The 22,631-nt window shown below is 31.1% G+C and overlaps 1 protein-coding gene across 1 annotated transcript in view; it reads right to left on the reverse strand.

Moving 5' to 3' along the window:
• LOC106692425 (odorant receptor 85b) overlaps window positions 1–22,631 on the reverse strand; it is a 259,507-nt gene that overhangs the window by 155,746 nt on the left and 81,130 nt on the right. The window contains exon 4 of the mRNA XM_067052112.1: window positions 4,750–4,808. The gene's annotated coding sequence lies outside the window, so the exon portion shown is untranslated. The remainder of the gene's footprint in view (window positions 1–4,749; window positions 4,809–22,631) is intronic.

Consider the following 22,631-nt stretch of genomic DNA (forward strand, 5'->3'; position numbering starts at 1 on the left):
ACTTATCATATATGAGGGTTAAATCACTATTATGTTGTTTTTAGATTAAATCAATTAATAATAAAAATATTTATTCGAAAAAATTTAGGGGTTTGTTGATTTTTGTTCATTATCGCACTGGTATGACAATATGTGACAGGCGTGTAATATCTTTTCTAAAAATCTATGGCACAGAAAATCTAGATTAAAACCAGATAAAACCATTCTAATTTATAAAAAAAAAAATACTATGCCCATTTCTGATTTAGGATTGTGAAGTCTGGTGTGCAGTATCCTGACTGAACCGAAAAAAAATTATTGTCATTTCAAAAACAATGTCCTAAGAATGGAGTAGATGAGCTTAGGTATATAAGAAATATTCAATTGAATCGTAAACTGCAAATGGAATCAATAGGTGAGTTCACAAAAAAATACCTTTTACAAAATTTCATTCCCAGTTACAAGCAATTAAAGGTGCAGTGACTTATAACGTCGGAAATCCAACTTCATCTTCAAGATAGAAACCCAGGCTGGTGCAAGACGTACTGCTTCCAACACTGTTTTAATTTATTTTTATTATTATTTATTTACTTTTTTTTTCTCTAATTATGTTTTCAGTAAATGACAGTTATTTATTTAATTTTGTAATAATTAAATTTTTTTTTGTTAATTTGTTGATTACATATCTATTATTATCATTTCTTATATTTATTATTTTTATTTGTTCGCTAATTTATTTTTACTGATTAGAATTATTAACTAATTATAATAGTAAATTTGTTATAGGAAAAATGTAATAACATCAGGTCAATCTGTTAATAAAAAAGTGTACATAAAAAAAATAAATAAATAAAATACCTAAAATATTATTACAATATCGAAATCTTATGACAATCTCTATCAAGGTATTTGACCTGCGAAGTCCCGAATATATTCCAGTTGACTTCTTTCTAGTATGAGGTAGAAAAAGTCCTACGGAAAAAATTCCTCACATATTAAAGGCAAGTAGAAACAGAATATTCAGAAAAAACAAAAGTATCAGTGTATGTTGATTGCTTTAAATATTTTTTAAATTCAGTTAACTATAATCTTATAAAAAATAATTCCATCTACTATAAAAATCAAATAATAAATATAGCAGGTTGTACTTGCATTTATACATATAATTATCCGTAATTAAGTTGGTTTAAATACAATTAAATTAAAAGTTATAGGGTCGATGTTACAATTATTTATATATTTATTGATATTTACCACTGGACATTATAATACATTTAGTAAATTTGATCTTAGTTAAAATGGAGTGATTCTGGCATGTAGAAAAACTACCAATAACGTTTTACAATAGCAGGTCTCATGACCATCTTCTTTTCAGGCACCTCGGAGGATTGTCAGGAATAGAAAAGGAAGCAAAGTTAGAAACTAGTGGGTTTGGATGTTTAGGGAGGTTATAATGGAAGGAATGATATGTGGTTCCGGCTAGATCGTTTACATATTAAGATCTTTATGTATTTGTGTCAAAGTAAGCAGCATCGAGGATTTTACGAAGGATTTTGGATTGCAAGGATTGGATACGAGAGGAATTCGAAGGTTTAGTGGAGCCCCAAAGTTCAACTCCGTAGGTCCAGATTAGTCTTGTTACAGTTATGTAGACCCAGGGCCTGGTTTCATAATAAAGTACAAACTAATACTATTAGTTTTGTCGATATAACTTGATACAATTACACTGACTTGTACAATAGTAACTTGTACTTTAGTACTTTTTAACTCCTGTTATATCACTAATAGTCCTCCCTATTATGAACACCAATAAGTATTAGTGTAATTAACACGTTGTTTTTATACTTGTACTATGAACCAATACTATTAGCTTTCATTATGAAACTGGGCCCAGGCAGGACGTGCGGTTTCCTGTCTTTTCAGTCTTGTATGAGGATTCCAGATTAATCGTTTGTCCAGATGTAGTCCAAAGTAGCGGATCTGTTCGACAGGGGTAAGATCAACATTCTCAAGGAGACTGTAGGGCACTTGGTAGGTTTACGACGGAGAGTAAAGGTGATTTGATGGGATTTTTTGGAATTTAATTTAATCCTCCAATTACGACACCATTCTTCCAGGGCTGTGATATGGGACTGGAGAGTTTAGGACGCAATAAAGCGAGCACACATGTGTCATCGGCATGCGTGGTGAGGATAGTGTTAGGATTGATTGAGATGTCAGCTACAATTATTTAAAAAAGTATTTATTAGTTTTTGAAATTTAAAATTATTTTAAAAATTTCATCTGCCGTGAATTGTTAAACTTTCTTTTTAGATGACGATTTGAAAAAAAAAGTATACCCAAAAATATAGTGGTTTGAGATAATTATTATAAGTTTACGAAAATAAAACATCTCATCATACTTACTCAAACGTAATTAAGCTTGAGGGAAAACCAAATGAAGATTGGATTGGAAGGATAAAGTATATATAAGAAAAAACAAAAAACTATCTTGGTATAAGTTTAATTCCGTTTCTTTCAAAACAGCTCAGACGCCATGATGATTTCCGCAAGAAAAACCAAAGACCAATCTCAGATTGGTTGGTAATGGTCGACTCTAATGATACCGGAAGTAAAGCATCTTTTTTTTTTGAACGGTTGACTTTTTGTTTGAGAATATAGTTTACCGAAGTTTCCGTTTATCAGCCCAGAGAATTAACAATATCAAATATGCAGTATATTTTAAGACTCGTATATACAAAGTTTTGGAGATTGGATGATAATTTGCAAACGAACATCTATGATGATGTATGTTGCAATATCTTAGACTCCTTGTTAAAGACATTTCATCCGAATTGAACATATCAATCAAAGATGTAAAATTTAAGCTAGTGCAGTTTTATAGAGGTAGGGAATACGCACAGTGCTCAGAATATTTAAATGAAAACTTTTTGCATCCAAACTAGAACCCATTATATTAGCCTTGAATTTTTACACTAAGAATCTAACAAAGCGATTCAGAGAGAATCATTTTTAAGTGGGAAATTAATAAGAACTGTGGTTTGTTTGTTTTTTTGGACTGAATTCGCGATTCGGCCTGCTGTGAAACGTTGTCACATGCCAAGTGTAAACAAGAAGAAAACTATAGCTGCATATATAAATAATGGAGGTGGGGCCAAATGAAAACGAAAATAGGTAACAGTTCATTAGCCGACGTTTCGCACCAATTTGAACAGCCCTGATGAAGCTCAACAAAGTGGGGCGAAACGTTTGAAAATACGTAGTATTTAACTATTTTTGTTCTTTTTTGACCGCACCTCCTACCGTATTCTTCATAATTTGAAACCTGCTTCCTCGTGTGCCAAATAACTTTCAAGTTGACAGAAATATGGCGACAATTTATTTCTACGACACTAAGCGAGTCTGAATAGCCTTCGTGATTCGAGTAATGATCCCATTGCTAATGAATTGGGATATCAACAGCAGTAGGATTTTCGAAAGCTGCATCAAGCTCTCTAAGTGCTACAGGGTCAATATCCTAGACAAAGGTCGAAGACATCGAGTTTAGACCAATAGTACGTTAACACGAATGAGATTTATTTTCGTCAGAAGAGGTTTTGTATAACACCTAAATACGAAAATGTTAATAAATTATTTCATTTAAAAAAATCATAATTTAAATAGTAAAAAAATATACATATACAAACTGGGCTTGTATGGACGACTTCAAAAAATTTAATATTAAACCCAAAGAATTATTTTTTAGCATGGTTTTCAATATATGATTAGAAAATGTATTTATTAAAATGTATGTACATGATTACTATATTGAAAAGTTAATATAATCAGGGAGCGAAAAAAAATTGTCAAAAGAGCTTTTATCAATAGAAGTAATTTTTTTTTATTTTTAAAAATTAATTTTACAATGAATAGAAGCACTTTTGAATATTTTTTTCGGTTAATTCTATATAATATGTACCAATATAACTATCCCCAATTATTCATGGTAATAAATTCCACGTTTTATAGAATTAAAAATGTAATGATTTTTTAAATAAATTTTAATATTACAGTATAAATAAGTTTACAAGAATCGTAAATGAGGAGGTGGGGTGTTGATTTTCTGTGTACCACAAACGCAAGGCCGAACGGTATTGCGGGTTAAAGTATGGACTAGCGCCAATATTGAATGTCTTATCCTCAACTTAAAGGACTTTTCTAAAATTTACACTAAATAATAAAAAAAACATAAAACAAATTAACCAAATAAAAATAAATCAATAAAGAAAACTATAAAATTTATACGACCGTATATAAATTTATCCTTTATACAATCCAGTATAGATATCCAATAGTTAAAAAAAAAAAAGAATATAAAATATCTACTTTACACATCATGAAACAATAAAAATTTTTATAAATTAAAAAAAATGTTAAAAATCGTAAAAAGAAAAAATATAATATTCACTTTAAAATAGAAAGTCATTTTCCTCAAAATTGACAATTAATAAACAGCACATAAATAGAAATTAAAAAAGAAAATTACAAATATATAATTCCATTCAATTTTTTAAGTGATGTGATGGCACTATAAAAACGTTATTTTATAAATTTATGGTTTCTTAAAAAAATATTTTAACTATTGTTAAGTCAAAAAGGATATTAACTGGAATAGATTTGAGTAAATAGAATTTTCATGTGTGAATTTAGTGCCAACTAGGTTGAAAATCATGAGACATGCGGATAAATACATGTTTGTTGTAATAATAAAAAAAAAATTTTAAAACTCACCCATGATGTTTGAAAACCGGCAATACAATATCATGAAGTGGGAACATTGTAGATGGATCCTGCAAAAAAAAGTCAGTCTTTAATTTATAGAAATAAAGAAAAAATAATTTTTTGTAGAGATATTAAACAAATGTATTTAATTTTTCGTCGTTAAGTTATACAAGAAATTATAACGCCGAGCTGAAGTGAATCTATCCATCCTTCCGATGCCATTATTTTCTAGTTTCCTTTCTATTCCAACTAATTAGTACTCAACGCCCTTCCTATATCCAAGAAAACCTTCAATTCAAATTCTCAGTCCAATCCCGTACTACCAGGTCCCGTTTATCTGACATCTACCCTCCACCTAACCGAACTGCTGCGTTTGATAAATCGTTTTTTACCCGAACTGCATATCTCTGGAACTCCATTCCCTCTAACATACGTCATGTACTAACCCTTCCCTCGTTTAAATCCCTCCTATTTAACTACCTTTAGCTTCACCCACCAATCTAATACATTATTATAATAGTACAGATATTTTGTAATTACCTTTATGTTTTGTTTTTATTTAATCAGTTAGTTTTTTAATTAGTCTATTTTTTCTTCTCTATATATAATTTAAATTAAGTGTGACCACACTGTTTTATGACCAATAAATGTTATTATAAAATTAAAATTATTTATGTAATTGTTCTAAAGGAATCTACTCCCAGAATAATAAAATATTTTTCATTTCAAGTATATAGTATTGAACATTGACAATTAGAATAAAGAAAAATAAATTCCACCATTGAAATTAAATTATATATGAATATGGCAAAACCGATCAGTAGTCAATATATGAATATACTGAACTAGTATAAATAAATATTTAAATAAATGTTTTAATTAATTCACCAACTAACAAAAAAAAATTTGAAAAAGAAAAAATATTTTTTAAAAGAATTGTTTGCAGTAATGGCAGTTAATTTTTTTTTAAATTTTGATAAACCAATCTACATTTTCTTTCTTATATTTGCTTATGAATAATTATCCATTTATTCAATTGTAGCATTTGAAATACATATAGCAACAGAAATAACTAATATTTTTACATTTATTTAAATCCCTTTTACATTTATTTACGAGTCCAAAAAAAACCTAGTCTCACAAAATGGTCTGTGTGTCCGTTTGTGAGTACTATTGTGATAGAGCTTAGACGCGTATTTTAAATAAAAATATTTCTTTAAAGTACCTTAACGGTTAATGATACTTAACGGTTACTTTGTTAAAGGAAAAAAAATTACAATAGATACTTCTATGAGTTGTATACATAAAAAGATATTTTAATAATATGACTGGGGAAAAGAGTTTTAAAATGGCCAACGTCAAGAATTCCGAGAAATTAAGTGCTCGATGCTTCTTGGTATGAATTTAAATTGTGTATACGCTGTGATAGAACAACTCTAATTATGTATATCGTATGTACATCGACAACATATTATTCATGAAAACTCGTATACATAATTCAATGAATGTAGAAGATACTCGTCTATGAATACAGCTATTAAACCCTGCAATCAACCCCCATAGTCAAGAATTTTAAAATATTACGTTTAATATAAGTAATAATTACTTACATAATAATGTAGTATATATTGGTACATTTTTTTAAAAATATTTATTTATTCCTATTTACAACTGTACATTATAATACATTTAGTAAATCTGATCTAAGTTAAATTGGAGTGTTACAGGCGTGTAGAGAACTACCCATTGGTAGTACTCTAATGACATTTTACATTAGCTGGTCTAGTGGCCATCTTCTTTTCAGGCGCCTCGGAGGATTGTCAGGAATGGAAGAGGATGCAAGATTAGAAACTAAGGGGTTTGAGTGATTAGAGGGTTTATAATGGAAGGAGTGATATCTGGTTCGGACTAGATCGGTTGCATAGGGAACATTAAGGTCTTTATGTATGATTTTATTTGTGACAAAGTAAGGAGCATTGAGGGTTTTGGATTGTAAGGATTGAATACGAGAGAAATTCAAAGGTTTTTTGAGCCCCAAAGCCCAACTCCATATGTCCAGACTGGCCTTATTACAGTCATGTAGATCAGTCTTTTGTAATGTGTTGGAAGTTTAGACCGTTTGTCTAGTAAGTGCTGTAATAGTCGAAATCGACGTGCAGTTTCCTGTCTTTTCAGTCTGGTGTGAGGATTCCAGGTTAATCGCTTGTCCAAATGTAGACTAAGGTAGCGGATCTGTTCGACAGGGGTAAGAGTAACATCGTTAAATGAAACTGTAGGGTAGTCAGAAGTTTTACGACAAAAGGTAAAGGTGATTTGATGGGATTTGTTGGAATTTATTATTGGTTCATTAAAAAAAACTTTATTAACACGCTTCAGTTATCCATAAATACCTCAATGTTCCAGAACCAGATATTAATCCTTCTATGATAAACTCCCTAACCACCCAAACCCACTCGTTTCTGCCCTAGCTTCCTCTTCAATACTTGATAATCCTCCTAGGCATCTGAAAAGAAGATGGCCTCAAGACCTCCTGTTATAGAAATATTTTCATATATATTATTAAATATTACATTTCCGTTAATGGGTAGATTCTCCACAAGATTGTTTCATGCCAATGAAATAAAACTGACATCACATTTACTTTTTATTATTTATCAATTACAGTTATTAATTTTAATGAATAAATACTTTTAAAAACGTGCTTCAGCAAATGAAGGCCCAGGTCATAGGGTTTCTTTGCACCACATTTTAAACTTTTTCTTGCTTTGCGTCTCACAACAGTCATAAAACTTTGAAATTTATACTTGAGTTTCCTCAAAGCCTAAATGAAAGAAAAAACTAGTTTGAACTGAGTTGATAACTGTTTTATTTTTTTAATAAAAGCTAAAGCATAGTAGAGGTTAGAAGAATAATAGTATAATAGGGGTTAGAATTTGCACCAATTTCTAAAATGCATAAAAAACACAGAGGAATTAATAGTTAAGTTTTATGATGTTTTCATTGAAGATAAGAACCACCAAGAACTATAACATCTATAACTAAAACATTTAGATATTTCTTTGAAAAAGACTAGTCTCCCTTTTTTCAAACTTTATATACTTATTGATATATTATAATTAAGATAAGTATAAAGGTACAATAAAATACAAAAACCAAAAGAAGCTAACAGTAAGCTACAAATTTGTTTCTGGAAAAAAGTAAGTCAGATTGGTTTTTATTTCCTTTAAAACTTTTTTTTTTTTTTTTTTTTTTAATAATTTATTTATTGTTATTTACAACTGTATACATATATACACATCAAGTAAATTTTCTGTAAGTGATATTATGACAGGATATAAACATGTGGAGAATCTACCCATTGACAGAACTCTAATAAAAACATTTCTAAAGGAGAAGATCTCGAGGCCATCTTCTTTTTAGACGCCTAGGAGGATTGTTATGTAGTGAAGGAGAAGCCAGGTTAGAAACGAGTTGGTTTGGGTGGTTGGTAAGTTTATCATGAAAGGATTGGTATCTGGTTCTGGCCAAATCGGCAACATCCTTTAAAACCTAAACAAAATTTTCAGTAACATCATAAATTAAAATTTGTTCTCCCAATTTGGGGCGTACAAGCAAATATTCATAACACCTTAGCATTTCATCTATGGACGTGTTAGTAAACTGATTTTTTTTTTTTAACTTCAAGTGCATATCAATACTTTTTAGATTAATTTAATTTATACCACTTGGCCACTTGGCGTTTGCTTTTCAAGCTAACAGCTCTGCTGAGGGCTAGAAATTCTAGCCGAAACGTTGGCACAATTAAATAAGTTACATTAACATATTTGTGTTTCATTTTCTCCACACTCCCAACCATCTTCTCCTTGTACAAGTCATCCACGGTCAACTATCTCTCATAATGACGAGTTTATTAGATTATGGATGAGTTTATTTCTAACGTAATAAGAGGCATCAAGGGTTTTACGTAGGTTCGGACTGTAGGATTGGATGCAAGAGGAATTTGATGGTTTGGTAGAGCCCCAGAGCTCAATTCCATATGTTCAAGTTGGTCTGGTTATCATAGTGTATAATAATTTGTGTAGTGAATGGGAAGTTTAGAGCGTTTGTCAAGTAGGTATTGTAGCAATCGAAATCTACGAGCAGTTTCTTTTCGTTTCAGTCTTGTATGTGGATTCAAAGTAAGTCACTCTCCTCAAGATGGAGTCCTAAGTATCGAATCTGTTCAACAGGCGTTAGAGGTCATATAATTTTAAATTATTTTTCTACTGAAATTTGCACCTACAATTCGTAAATTTCTCATTTCCCTTCCCTCAATTCTCTTTCGCACTTTTCACTACAAATATAACATACTCAGGAATAGATCTATGTCATTGGATCATAATAACCCACTTCAAACTTACCGATTCTCTTCCATATTACTAATTGTCACCTTATTTATCATTACCACATCTAAATATCATTTTACATGGTTAATACTGAGCAGGTACTCCATCGTTAGAAAACTTTTCACGCCACGCCTTGTTTGATTATCGACAAAATAAACTTGCCCTTTGAAGTCACCTTCCCCTGTGAGAAAAAAAAGTAAGACCCGAACACACAGAAATTGAAAAAGGTTTTAATAATTTGGTCCTTGTTGAATACTAATTAACTGAGAATGGGGGGAAAAGGTCGAATTTGTTGATTCAGCCTTAACCGTTTTTCATAATTTCCAATCCCCCCCTTTTTTTCCCCCTGCCAACTCGATTAGACGGTCCACCTACAGACCAAATATTAGACAGGTAGGAATAATCAATTAATTTTTTTTTATTTGTATAAAAGACTAGAAATCTGTATTTATTAAAATAATATGATGTAATTTATTTTTGGAATATAATATATTTTTTTTTTATCCTGGGAATAGTGAGTTATTTTCATAATTCAAACAATATTTATTAGTTTGACATTAATAATAGATTTTGTATAATGTTATAGTGAGTTACTTTTAAATTTCAAACATGAAATTAATATTAATTTCACATTAATAATACATCCTGTATAATGTGAAATAAATAATCGAAAAAGGGAATTACTTAACAAATTACAAAAACAGATTTTCAATGGACCTAATTAAAAAAATATATTTTTTCCATAAATAAGGATTTTATTATTATACCAACTTGAGTTCAAAACTATTTACAAGGATAACAATAATTAACTAAAGATAACAGAGGTAACAATGACTAGATAGATAGATTGGCTAAACAAAGATTATGGCCATGGGTATGTTGGAAATTGATAAGCTATAGACTGAGGTAACAGTGGAGTGGACTAATTATAAGGTAGTTTATTAACGAAATGAAAATATACGAAAACTTTATGTCATGGTTCGGTTATACAAGGAAACTTCTATACAAAGAACACTGGCAGGAAAGATCATTTTTTCCGTTATACACAGGTATCCGTTAAGAAGAGGTAAATGTATAAAAAAAAAATGTAACACTTGCAAATCCAAAAAAATTAATGACACGACATTTATACAGAGGGGTGCTATAACCCTACCCTCCTTCTAAGCAAAGATGACGCTAATGGGGTAAGGATTAGGCCACGCCCCTTGATAATAAGGATTTCGCACATCAATGTAATTATTCGTTTAATTGTTAATGTAATGAGGCTAGAAGTTGTAGTAACTGTTATTTCCAATAATTTGGTATACCTACAATGAAAATCCATTAAACCACTCTCGATAAATTCGTGCTTCTATCTCTATTCTCTTCAGACTCATTTCGATGTGAATATTAAAGATCCTAAAATATACTTACTGTTCTAAAAAGTAAGGAGTTAATATAAAATTTAATTAATTGGGTCAATTTTCAATCAATGTTCTCTAGGAATAGTTAGTAAAAAATAATTTATTTTACGGAAAACGTTAAAATAAATAATTGTTTCAGATATAATAGAGAAAAATGATAATTAAAAAAAAAAACAGTTAACATTATTTTTAAAATATTAATTGTTTATAACAAAAAAGTGATTATTAATCAGAATTATTAATAGTTCAAAAAACCAGTATCAATAACAAAATGTGAGCAAGCTTTGAGTAAATCTCAGTTTTATCTTATTTCTATTCTCCCTGCCTAGTCATTTCTGCCAAACGGGTTGCAACTCTCAACTGTCAAACATGGCATATCCGGATGCCACGCCTACGAAAGGAATAACCCACCTTATATATTTTTTTTTTTCAAAATTTTGGCTTTCCAACGGTTTGTAAACAGTTGACTAAAATGTGCGTTCTGATCTTAACCATTTATTATATGCTAAATTATTAAAGAATCAATATTTAAAACACAAATAAAGATTTTATGGGTTTAATCATTATAATATGTACTGAAAGGCTCATATATAGGTGAAGTGTAATTAAAAAAGTTATTAATTAATAACTATGGTGACAAGCAAACGTTATGAGGCGAAACTGCGCCCAGTTATAATCCTGTAGGAAATTTCCTTTTTTAGGCGTTTTTTATCATTCTTCATTACCTTCAACTACTTTCTTTGTTAAATATATTATATCAAAAATCATTAGCTTTACAATGATAAATACGTTCATATTACCAGTCTTATTTCCAGAAATGTGTTTTCAACCTGGACGAAATATTTTTCTTCTTTACTTCTTAAGTTAATTATTAAACCCTTTCATATTTTACATTTAGCCATATTTCGCTAATATAAATAATTTGAGATGGTTATTTATTTAAAATAAAAATTTTTTTATTATATCAAGTAAATAATTTTATGCTCCTATTCTTTTGTTTATTTTTATCTCCATCCTGATCAACTTCTATTTAGTTGTAGGTATGAGATTACCAGGTATCAGGAAAAAATAGAGGGAAGCAGAATTTTGTAATGTTCTGTTATGAAATTTAGAATATAAAATAATATTGGCTAAACTAGATCGAATCCACCCGAAGTATTTTAAATTAATAAATGGGACAGTCTAAGATGACAGAAAAAAAAGAAAGATGACATTTCAAATAATGACTCAATGGCAATATATATAATGGCTTTCTATTATCGTTAATGACACATACTCATATTGTCATTTGACACGGATATGTGACAATAATTACAAGTATAAACGCACGTCAACTCTGGACATGTGTTCAAATATTGACTGATAGATTAGATAAACAAAAGTAAAATTCGATTTTTTTTTCTAGTCTGAATGGAATTACGTTTTCATTCAGTAAACGGATAATTTTTTTTTAAACGCTTTTATTGTTTTATTGGTGTTAGAAATTTAGTATTATACAAAAGTTATCTATCGAGACAGGACTTAAGCGTAAAGTAATTCCCTTTTAAATTAATTTACACAATTCCGCTTATTCGTCCTGGTTGAGAACAAGACATCGCCGGTTAAGCGAATAGGGTGTTTATCCGTAGTGTATAAAAGAAAAATCCTTCAATATTTCTTTAACTCACATAAATTGCAATACAAACCTTGATACATGTATATTAATTTATAATAGAGTTAAAGTTATTACACCAATTTAAAATTATTAGAAAATAATTTTTTTTTTTTTTGGGCCAAGACTCCTATTGGAGTCCTATATTGTCTAACCATGGTTGGGGGTCAAAGTTCTCCATTTTTTGTGACCGCTACTCAATGAAGAAAGTTAACGTGTCAGGCCGATTCGAACCCGCACCTCCCCATAGACTGTGTTTGGTAATTGGTAAGACTGTATCTTAACCACCTAGCTATGGGCGGCCCAAAATGAAAATTCTTAAGATACCATTATGTTTTAATGCTGTACAAATGTTTATTTTTTTGATTTATTTTTAATTATTAAATATTAATAAAAATGATGAGAAAAAAATCCCATCATTAAACCAACCTAAACCTATAACTAACACCTCCAGGAGTATTAGTTATAAAAATATATAATTTTAGAAATATGAATGGGTTAAAAAAGTTTGAAAATGACCCATAGAAAGGTTTGACTCGAAAAATGGGGAATATGAGCTAGTGTGAGCTAGTAGGGCCGCTTTGTATGTACGTGAGCATGGGTCTGTGGATAAAATATAATTCTAAAAAATAAAATAAAAATATCATATAATTTTGTATTAAGCAATGTGAGCAAATATAGTCCTAAGAATTTTGTCATCAATCATTTTGATTAATATTTAAATTTTATTAATTTCGTTTTAATAATGCATTCTTCATGTCCGTTTTTTTAATTTTGTCATATTTTCTTCTATAATTAAAATATAGACTAATTAATAATATGTCTGTACTAGGATTAATTTCAACAAATAGTAGCATAATTAAATAAGAAAATAGGCATAATTTTGATTTTGAAAATAATACCTTCAAAATAAAAATGTTGGAAGCTATTTATATATCGGAAAATATCAATTATACTCTTAATTTCAAATCAGATACAAGAAATTTATTTAAAACATTATTTCAAGCAAAATAATTTGTGATCATAATTTTTTTGGCCAAGGTGAATAAAATATAGTTAAATTTGATGGATTTTTTAAATATTGATTTGAATAAACTAGAATAAAATTGAAAATATAATGAGGATATGGCATGATGTTGAAGTAGATTAAACAATTTCCTTTTGAAATAATAATAATATTAATACTCTTTATTTATTCTGGGATTGATCCCTTAGGATAATATACAGGCGTCAAAATTTGGTTTAGAGCCTTAGAGTAAAATACAAAATAAAAAGTCATAAAATAATGAATTTGAAAAAACAAAAATTAACAAAATAATTTACAGAATATATAAAATGAGAATAAAATAAAAACATATATCATACCATAAAACATAACACTTCTGATAATAAATAAAATGATAAAAAATCAAATACAATTAATCTAAAAATAATAAATGAAAAGGTACAATTCCTGCTAATAAACATATTTACAAGTATAAATAAAAACCTCAAATACAGAAAATATATAAATCTTATTTGAAACTTTCCATTGTTATTCTTCCGGAATTGGGTAGACAGAATGTAGTCGAAGATACGCGATTTGAAAATTGGAAGAGTGTTAGAGCTACGAATGAAGGAGGGAATATAATTCCATAAGGAAGAGGAGTGGATGAGGAAAGATCTACCAAAGGCTGCGGTTCGATTGGCAGTTACATATAAGTCCGAAGGCCGCGAGCAGGTATTGCGGGAATGCACTGAGGATTTAAATTGAAGGATATCAGAGATGTATGATGGATGGAGGGATTGGATAATTTGGTGAAGGAAGCAAGAAAATATTTACGACGGAAGGAGGGGTATAGCCACTTCAGTTCTACATAAAATTGGGTGACAGAAGCGTCCCTGGGGATCCCAAAGATTAACCGTTTTAATTTTTCTTTGATATCTCTGTTACACTCCCGTAAACCACACAGCAATAATCAAAGTGGGGGAAAATTAAGGAAGTAACCAGGAGCCTACGGGTTTCAAACGAATTAGGTGACGAAGATAATTTAATAGCTTCAGGGTGGAGAAGGTACGGTTGGAAATATCGGAAACGTGGTATTTCCAGAAGAGAGTTTGGTCTATGGTGACACCAAGGTTTTTAATATATGGATGGAATTGTATTGCATTGTAGTTGAGGAATAAGATTGGAAAATGAGGAACAGTTTTGAGGAGGTGATTGGAACCTGTTACGATTGCATTCTACTTAAGCTTGTTTCTTGTACCCAGTGACTAATTCGATTCAAGTCTGTAATCATGGAGTAAAATAGTTATTGTAAACTAAATCATAATTATAAGTAAAACTGTGATAATAGTAGGTAATTGAGCACAGCATGATAAAAATTAATTTATTAGTGCATATTGTTCCGTAATTTAAGAATGTTTTATAGGTTATTGACGAAGATAAAAATGCCTGCAATAGTTTGATGACCAATGTTACCTGTGATTGTGTGAATAAGGTAGGCAATGTATGGTTTCAGAATGTTTTTAGACTTGATTTATAATGAGTGGAATGTAATTAAAATTTTTAGTTGATCGATCCTTAATACCCGGAGAGTTAAAAGATAAAAAAGTGTAAAACTATATGGATATTTCTGTTATAACTAATAAAAGTAGGATTTTATAAATGTAGCATTTTAAAAAGGGATTGAATCTACAAATTACAAAATCCTGGTTCGGGGCTTTATAAATGAAAGCTGGAACAGGAGAGAAATCTGGCTACCCCAAAGCTATTACACTACCCGAGAGGCTCTAGGGACACGGGGGCCGCATAGCTACCTTAACAAGGATTACCTTCCAAATTAGAATGTACAAAATGGTTCACCAGGGCTTTATTAGAGTACACAAGTATCGGATACAGTGAGCCATTCCTTCACTATATTCCAGACAGAACAACCCTGAATGTATTTCCACTGGCTAAAAGACCTTAATTAAATGAAAAATTAATCTTTATTCGGGAGTATTGTCTCCTAAGAATGACATTAAATAAAACAGTAATATGTATATATTATTATTTTCTAATAACTTATTTTTCTTTATTAACTTTACATTTTGTTTCTTTATTCGAGTATTGTACTCACAAATTTCATTAGTTACATATATATTTTTTCTCTCTTTTTTTTCCATATATTTAATTTAAAATTATTATTAAATTAAAATATTCATATATCTTTTTTACTTTGCATTATACAACTTTATATTTTTATTTCATTAAGTATGTTATTTTACTAACATATTTAATTATTTTCCACTTATTTCATTACTTTATTTTTATAAATTTTATTTCTGTACAATTATTTACTTTAATCATTCTATATATTAATTTTTTCATTGGTTGTTATCTTGTTTTTTGTTCTTAACCATGATGAAGGCTCGAAATTCTGGCCGTAACGTTGGCACTATTAAAGTTGTTTAACTTATTTGTTCCTCAAGGTAGTATCCTTGGTCCTATCCTCTACACCGTCTATACAGCAGACATTCCAACCAATCCTCACACTATCCTCACCACGTATCCCGATGACACATGTGTGCTCGCAGTTAATAATAACCCATTAATTTTATCCCGAACTCTCCAATCCCACATCACAGCCCTCGAAGAATGGTGTCGTAATTGCAGGATTAAGATAAATTCCAACAAATACCATCAAATCAGCTTTATCCTTCGTCGTGAACCTACTGACTGCCCTACAGTTTCATTTAATAATGTTACTCTTACCCCTGTAGATCCGCTACCTTGGACTACATTTGGACAAAAGATTAATCTGGAATCCTCACACAGGACTGAAAAGCCAGGAAACTGCACGTCGATTTCGACTATTACAGCACTTACTAGACAAACCTTCTAAACTTCCAACACATTACAAAAGACTGATCTACATGACTGTAATAACGCCAATCTGGACATATGGAGTTGAGCTTTGTGGCATTAAACCTTCAAATTCCTCTCGTATTCAATCCTTACAATCCAAAATCCTTCGTAAAATCCTCAATGCTCCCTACTTTGTCACAAATAAAATCATACATAAAGACCTTAATGTTCTTTATGTAACCGATCTAGCCCGAACCAGATATCACTCCTTCCATTATTAACTCCGTAACCACTCAAACCCCCTAGTTTCTAACTTTGCATCCTTTTCCATTCCTGACAATCCTCCGAGGCGCCTGGAAAGAAGATGGCCACGAGACCAGCTAATGTAAAATGTCATTGGAGTGCTACCAGTGGGCTGCTCTACACGCCTGCAACACTCCATTTTAACTAAGACCATATTTACTAAATGTATTATACAGTTGTAAATTTCAATAAAGTTATTAAAAAAAACAAAAAAAAAAAACTTATTTGTGTTATTCTCTAACCGCACCACCAAACATCTCCTAATACTATCCACAGTCAACTATCTTCTCATCATTAATAATACATATATAAATAAAATAAGAACATAAAGACAAAATAATCTTGTGCAGTGATCGTATTACAGTACAAGAACCCAAGAGGAGACAAAAGGCAGTTATTGCACCCAAATTTTTTATTACTTTAATGAAAATTATATTTAATTACTGGTCAGAAATGAAGAGCCTTCCAAGTATAGGTAGGGGGAAGTAAATAATAACTGTTTCAAAACCTTGAAAAAAAATTATTTTTCATTCGGAACTCCATATCGTTAGGACTACCAACAACACAAGGATGCCCAACATAACAGTATTTAAAGTAGAGTAAATTTAATAAAATATATGTCATCACAGAGTTGTTTATGTTCAATAGTTCTCCAGATACAGTTTATTACGGTAATGTTGATAAAGTAAGATTTTTACTGTAATGTCCATTTGTATTTCTTTATTTATTTTTTTTTGGGGGGGGGGAGGTGAGAGCCAGGTAAGACAATCAGAAGGTTACCTATCGAAAAACCAAGTTACATTCTAATAACGTAATTCCTAAACAGTTTTTGTATGCATGCCTCAGTGCCTCTTCAAGGAGCACTAAAACGTTATAACCACAAGGTGGGATATGCATGCATTTTTGTAAGAAGCATTCTGTATTCATAAAGCCGTATATACTGGTACCCATAAAGGCCGTTAAAAGGGATTTATCTTCGTTCCTTTGATATCCTCATGAGTACGTTTAAAGCCTACCTTAGGGCATTCCTCAGCCCTCTTATCTCAAATTGCAACTTCTAACGTGAAAGCGTTATTTGTTTAATACAATTTAATTTGTTCATCCAAAATTTATATATCAATTCACCAAAATAATGTTGTTGTTTTTTTTATGTATTCATATATATCTGTATATCACTGCTTTAAACAATTATTTTTATTATTATATTATTATTATTACATATATAATTATATGGCATATATATATATTACGAGTTTATATTCATATTTATTTAAAATAAGTTGTCTTTTGTATTTTAGGTATGTTTTATTTTTTTTAAAGAGGGAAAAATAAGAGACAAAAAAAGGAAAGAAAAGGGAGAAAAAAGAGAGATATTAAAAAAAAAATGAATAAAATATAGAAAGAAGAACAAAAAAAAAGGATGACAAAGAACAAAAAGATAAGGTCCAAAGAAAGGAAATAAAAAAAAAAAAAAGAAGTCATGTACTATTATTATATATTGCTTTCATGTTATGCCTATATGTTATAATATTACAAAAATCTGTCTGATTAGATTTGAATAAGCACGCTATGCAGGGTTTCCAAGTAAATGCGGGTTTGTTTCTCCGACGAGTTGGTCCAAAAGCGAATAATGTTAAAATGCTGTTGTTTTTTTTCGTAAACCCCTAACGAAATAAGTAATTGAATACATACATATAGGTAGGTATATGTATATCTGGTAGTTCGTAATTCCTTCGATTGCCTTGTGGCATTTTAAGGTGATGTGCAGGGTCCAGTTGGTGTTATGTTATTATATTATTAACTGCTGTTAATGCCCTCCATGGTTATCTAACTTTTTAAACAGGCAATCATATCAAATAGTTTGGTCGATGTACGACATGTCACAATCTCACAAGAGGAGATTATAACACAAAATAGGCAATCCTTCCCCACTAGACCCGCCTCACTAAGACTCCCAGGGAGCGACGGTCCTATATCACTTTTGAAATATTAGCTTAAAACGGGAAGAGAAAACTTTAAGATAGTTAAATTGAGCAATATTTAAAATTAAAAAACGGCGTAAAATTCTCCACTACCACCCTCCATGGTAGCTATACTTATCTGAATTTTTAAACAGACAATTATAGTGACTAGGATGGTCGATGTACGACATATCACAATCTCAGAAGAGATCATGCTTTTTTTTTTCAATTTTAAAAAAAGATTAAACTATCTTAAAGTCTCCTCTTCCCATTTTATGCTAATATTTCTAAACTGATATAGGACCGTCGCTCCCTGTGGTTCCGGTGGAAACTCCGTACTAGGGCCTTCAAATTTTATAGTTTAGCTGGGCATTAAATTGGATCGCCACATACACTGCCAGCTCATTGCTACATGGAAACCAAACGAGTCCGTCTCAGAGTATATAGGCTACACAACCTTTTATCATCACCAGTACTCTCATTAAGGCTCAAACTCAAAATTTGTAAAAGTATTTTGAGACCAGCACTTCTACATGGTACTCCACTCTTCACCCTTCTCAGGGAAGGGACACAACGCCATCTACAACGCTTCCAGGACACAGTGTTACGGAAGATTGTGCGGCCATCATCGCTTAAGAAGATGAAGACAGATCAACAACACGAGCTCATCGAACTACGCACTGTGCCTGAGTTCATCCAACGCAGGCACAAAAAGTCTTTCGACTCTCTACAACACCAAAGAATCCACTGTTCAGGACCTTTACACAAGCGCCCCCTCGGGTGCGTATAAACCAGATAAAAATTCAGAAATGACGTGCCAGGACACATTTAGGTAATAGGTTTTTTGGGTTTAGTTTAAATTTAAAAACCAATGTGTGCCCCATCACATTATAAAATTCAAAGAATGCCCACTACAACAAAATTACAGCTCAAAAAATCCTAAAAATGTAGAGCACTACAGAAGTAGGAAACAGTACGGAATCAAAATATATATTGGTATATATATATTCCTGCTAACAACCATAAATTTCAGAAATAGAGTTTATGAAAAAAAGACTTCGGCTGGGAAGGATAGCCTTTTTTCTGTGTTATGATATCTCGTGTGATTATGACATCGGCCAACCTAATCGCTAAGTATATATAAAAATGAAGGTGGGCAGTTTTAAAGTTTCCTCTTTCCGTTTTAAGGTAATATTTCAAAAGTAATATAGGACCGCCGCTCCACGGGGATCTTAACCGGGCGGGCAGGGCTGGTAAGGCTAGCGTTTTTTTGTGTTATGATCTCCTCTTGTGAGATTGTGACATGTCGTACATCGACCAACCTACTCGCTATATATATATATATATATAAAAATGAAATTGGACACCATAACTTTGTTGTTTTTGAAAAAAGTTTTTGTTCTCTGGATATTGAAAAATAATGTAAAATGATTATTTATCACTCCCGCTATTAAAAATTATTAGATAGGAATCCTTTGGCAATTATAGCATTGGGGTGGGACAATGTCTTTCCGTTGTATAAATTTGGCAACCGTAAAAAGACAGCGGTTAACGTGTCGAACCTTTGTTTGGAGCTCTTTGGAGCCGGACCTCTTTTTTTTTAATTTTCAAAACCTCTTAATTTTTCATTTAAATACAATAATATATAATACATAGGTATATATTTATATATACACAATACAAAATACATAGCCGGACCTCCAGGGAGCGACGGTCCTATATCACATTTGAAATATTAGCTTAAAACGGGAAGAGGAGTCTTTAAGATAGTTTAATCCAGCATTTAAAAAGTGACATGTCGTATATCGACCATCCTACTCGTTATATTGTCTGTTTAAAAAGTCAGATAACTAAGGCTACCATCGTCGGCGGGAGTGGAGGGTTTCACGCCGTTTCTAAATATTGCTCGATTTAACTATGTTAAAGTTTCCTCTTTCCGTTTTAAGCTAATATTTCAAAAGTAATATAGGACCGTCGCTCCCCGGGAGTCTTAACCGGGCGGGTAGGGCTGCTAAGGATAGCCTTTTTTTTGTTATGATCTCCTCCTCTTGTGATATTGTGACATGTCGTACAATGACCAACCTACTCGCTGTATATACAGTTTTTCTCTCTTTTCTGGATATTAAAAAATAATGTAAAATTATTATTTAACACTTCTGTTATAAAAAATTATTGTATAGAAATCCTTTTATTGTTAATTCACTTTTGTTTTTTAATAAATAATGTTTATTTCTTTTTAGTAAAAGTGGTATTATATTCCAATGAAATAACAATTTAATAAAAAAGTTTCATCCAGATCCGTAACATTCTTCAAAGTTGAGTTAGAAAGGGTAAACCTAAATTAAATAAAAAGTTGAAAGAAAATTTAACTCGAAGAGAAAATAAAATAAATAAAAGGCAATCACTTAGTTGATAAGTGAAATTCATTAGATGAAACGTTCCATTTAGTTTACTACTGAAAGTAACGATTCAGACAACAATCTAATAATAAGTTACACACGAGGAAAAACTTCGCCGCGGTAACCGCTGAGATGGATATTTGGAAACTTATCCAATAGCTTAAAATTTCCTTTCATGGGCCCCCTCCCACCGAATGCTCTGATTTTTTCAAAAGGAAAGTGATTTATAAAACTTTGAACATACCCAGCAGATTTCCGGGTTAACCAGTTCCTGATTAAAGTTAATTTGAGGTGAAGTATGCTTTATTACATGGAATATCTGTCTAAAGTACCACTGATTTTTTTTTAATGACTAACCATTTTGCATTGTTAATTAACTAAAGGAGAAAAATAGAAAATATTTCAGCAGTTTAGAGATTGAAAAATCGGTGAAAGCCGAGCGTGTCCGGAACTTCCGAATCCAATATACGTACACGAGTTCTTTATATTTTGTTAAATTATTCCTGGCAAAAACAAATATGATATTTGTTATTCGCACCTCTAGAAACCCTAAAATTAGAATTTTTATAACAAAAAAAAATTATTGTGGGAAGTTTCCGTCTTCCAGGGTGGGAAGTGAAAGTGCGCAAACCGCACCAGATATTTAAATATACTAATCATTAAGTCAGTAATTGATATGTTTCAGACAGGTAAATCCCATTTCTAGTATAGAGAAAACAAAAAATAATTTCAATACACAGTTATCATACCAAACTCTGAAGCAAGAAATACATGGCCGTAACGAACATCCACTGCAACAGAAGGCTGAAAACCACTAAATTTACTATTATCAACAGTAAATCTGAATGAGAACCAGAAACAATTACTCTCATTAACAAAATACTAAGGCCATTACTGATGTAAGTTTATGAAGTCAGGGGAGCAGCATACTGTAAAAAATTTTTTAAAAAATTACATTAATACCAAAACTAGGTTCAGGCTATCGCAGTAGAGTCTCCCTGGTTTATAAAAAATAGCCAATTACACCGTGAACTATAATTGGAATCGATTGATGATTTCATCAGAAAATTCTTTAAGAAATTCTTCTCAGGTACCAGCAGTTGAAAATGCAGTGGCTTACAACGTATACAACCCAACCTCACTTCGAAGACTGAAGCCCAGATTGATGCTAGACATCCTGTTATAAACTCTCTATTTATTTATTTATATTATTATCATTATTATGTTTTTCTAAAATAAGTATTTATTTTATTAATTCTATAAATATCATTAGTATTTTGTTTTATATTTTCTCTTTCATTCTTAATTTTATAATTAGTATTATTTTGATTTTTTTTTCCATTAAAAACTGTTACAATAAACTAAACATACTGTTACAATAGCGATGTAAGTCCAACAAGACCTATCTGGTAATAGAGGAAACAAAAGGTGAACAAGGGATCTTCTAAAGAGAAACCAAACCGGTATGCACTAATGCAGTGGTATTGATCATATCATACAAACATATCCAGAAGATACTGGAAGATTATTGATTGACCGTGTGTGAAGATGAAAGGAATATGGTCCGGGTGCGGTCAAGAAAACTCAAATAGTAGAAATATACTAATTTAATGAGCCAACGTTTCGCCCCACGTTGCAGGGCTTCTTCAGGGCTATTTTGACGGCAGTCAAAACTAAAAATTCATTTTCATTAGTTGTTAAAATGAATTTTTAGTTTTGACTGCCATCAAAATAGCCCTGAAGAAGCCCTGCAACGTGGGGCGAAACGTTGGCTCATTAAATTAGTATATTTCTACTATTTGAGTTTTCTTGACCGCACCCGGACCATATTCCTTTCATCCAGAAGATCTGTTCACTAACAATGGTCGCAAATTGCAGTAAAACTTAACTTGATTGAAAAGAAAAAGGAACTGCGACACCGAAATTGCAACACTGACGTTTAGCTTGAGACAACTGAGTC

Source organism: Halyomorpha halys, unplaced genomic scaffold, assembly GCF_000696795.3.
Source record: "Halyomorpha halys isolate HHAL.00 unplaced genomic scaffold, Hhal_1.1 Scaffold56.1, whole genome shotgun sequence".
NCBI lineage: Eukaryota > Metazoa > Arthropoda > Insecta > Hemiptera > Pentatomidae > Halyomorpha > Halyomorpha halys.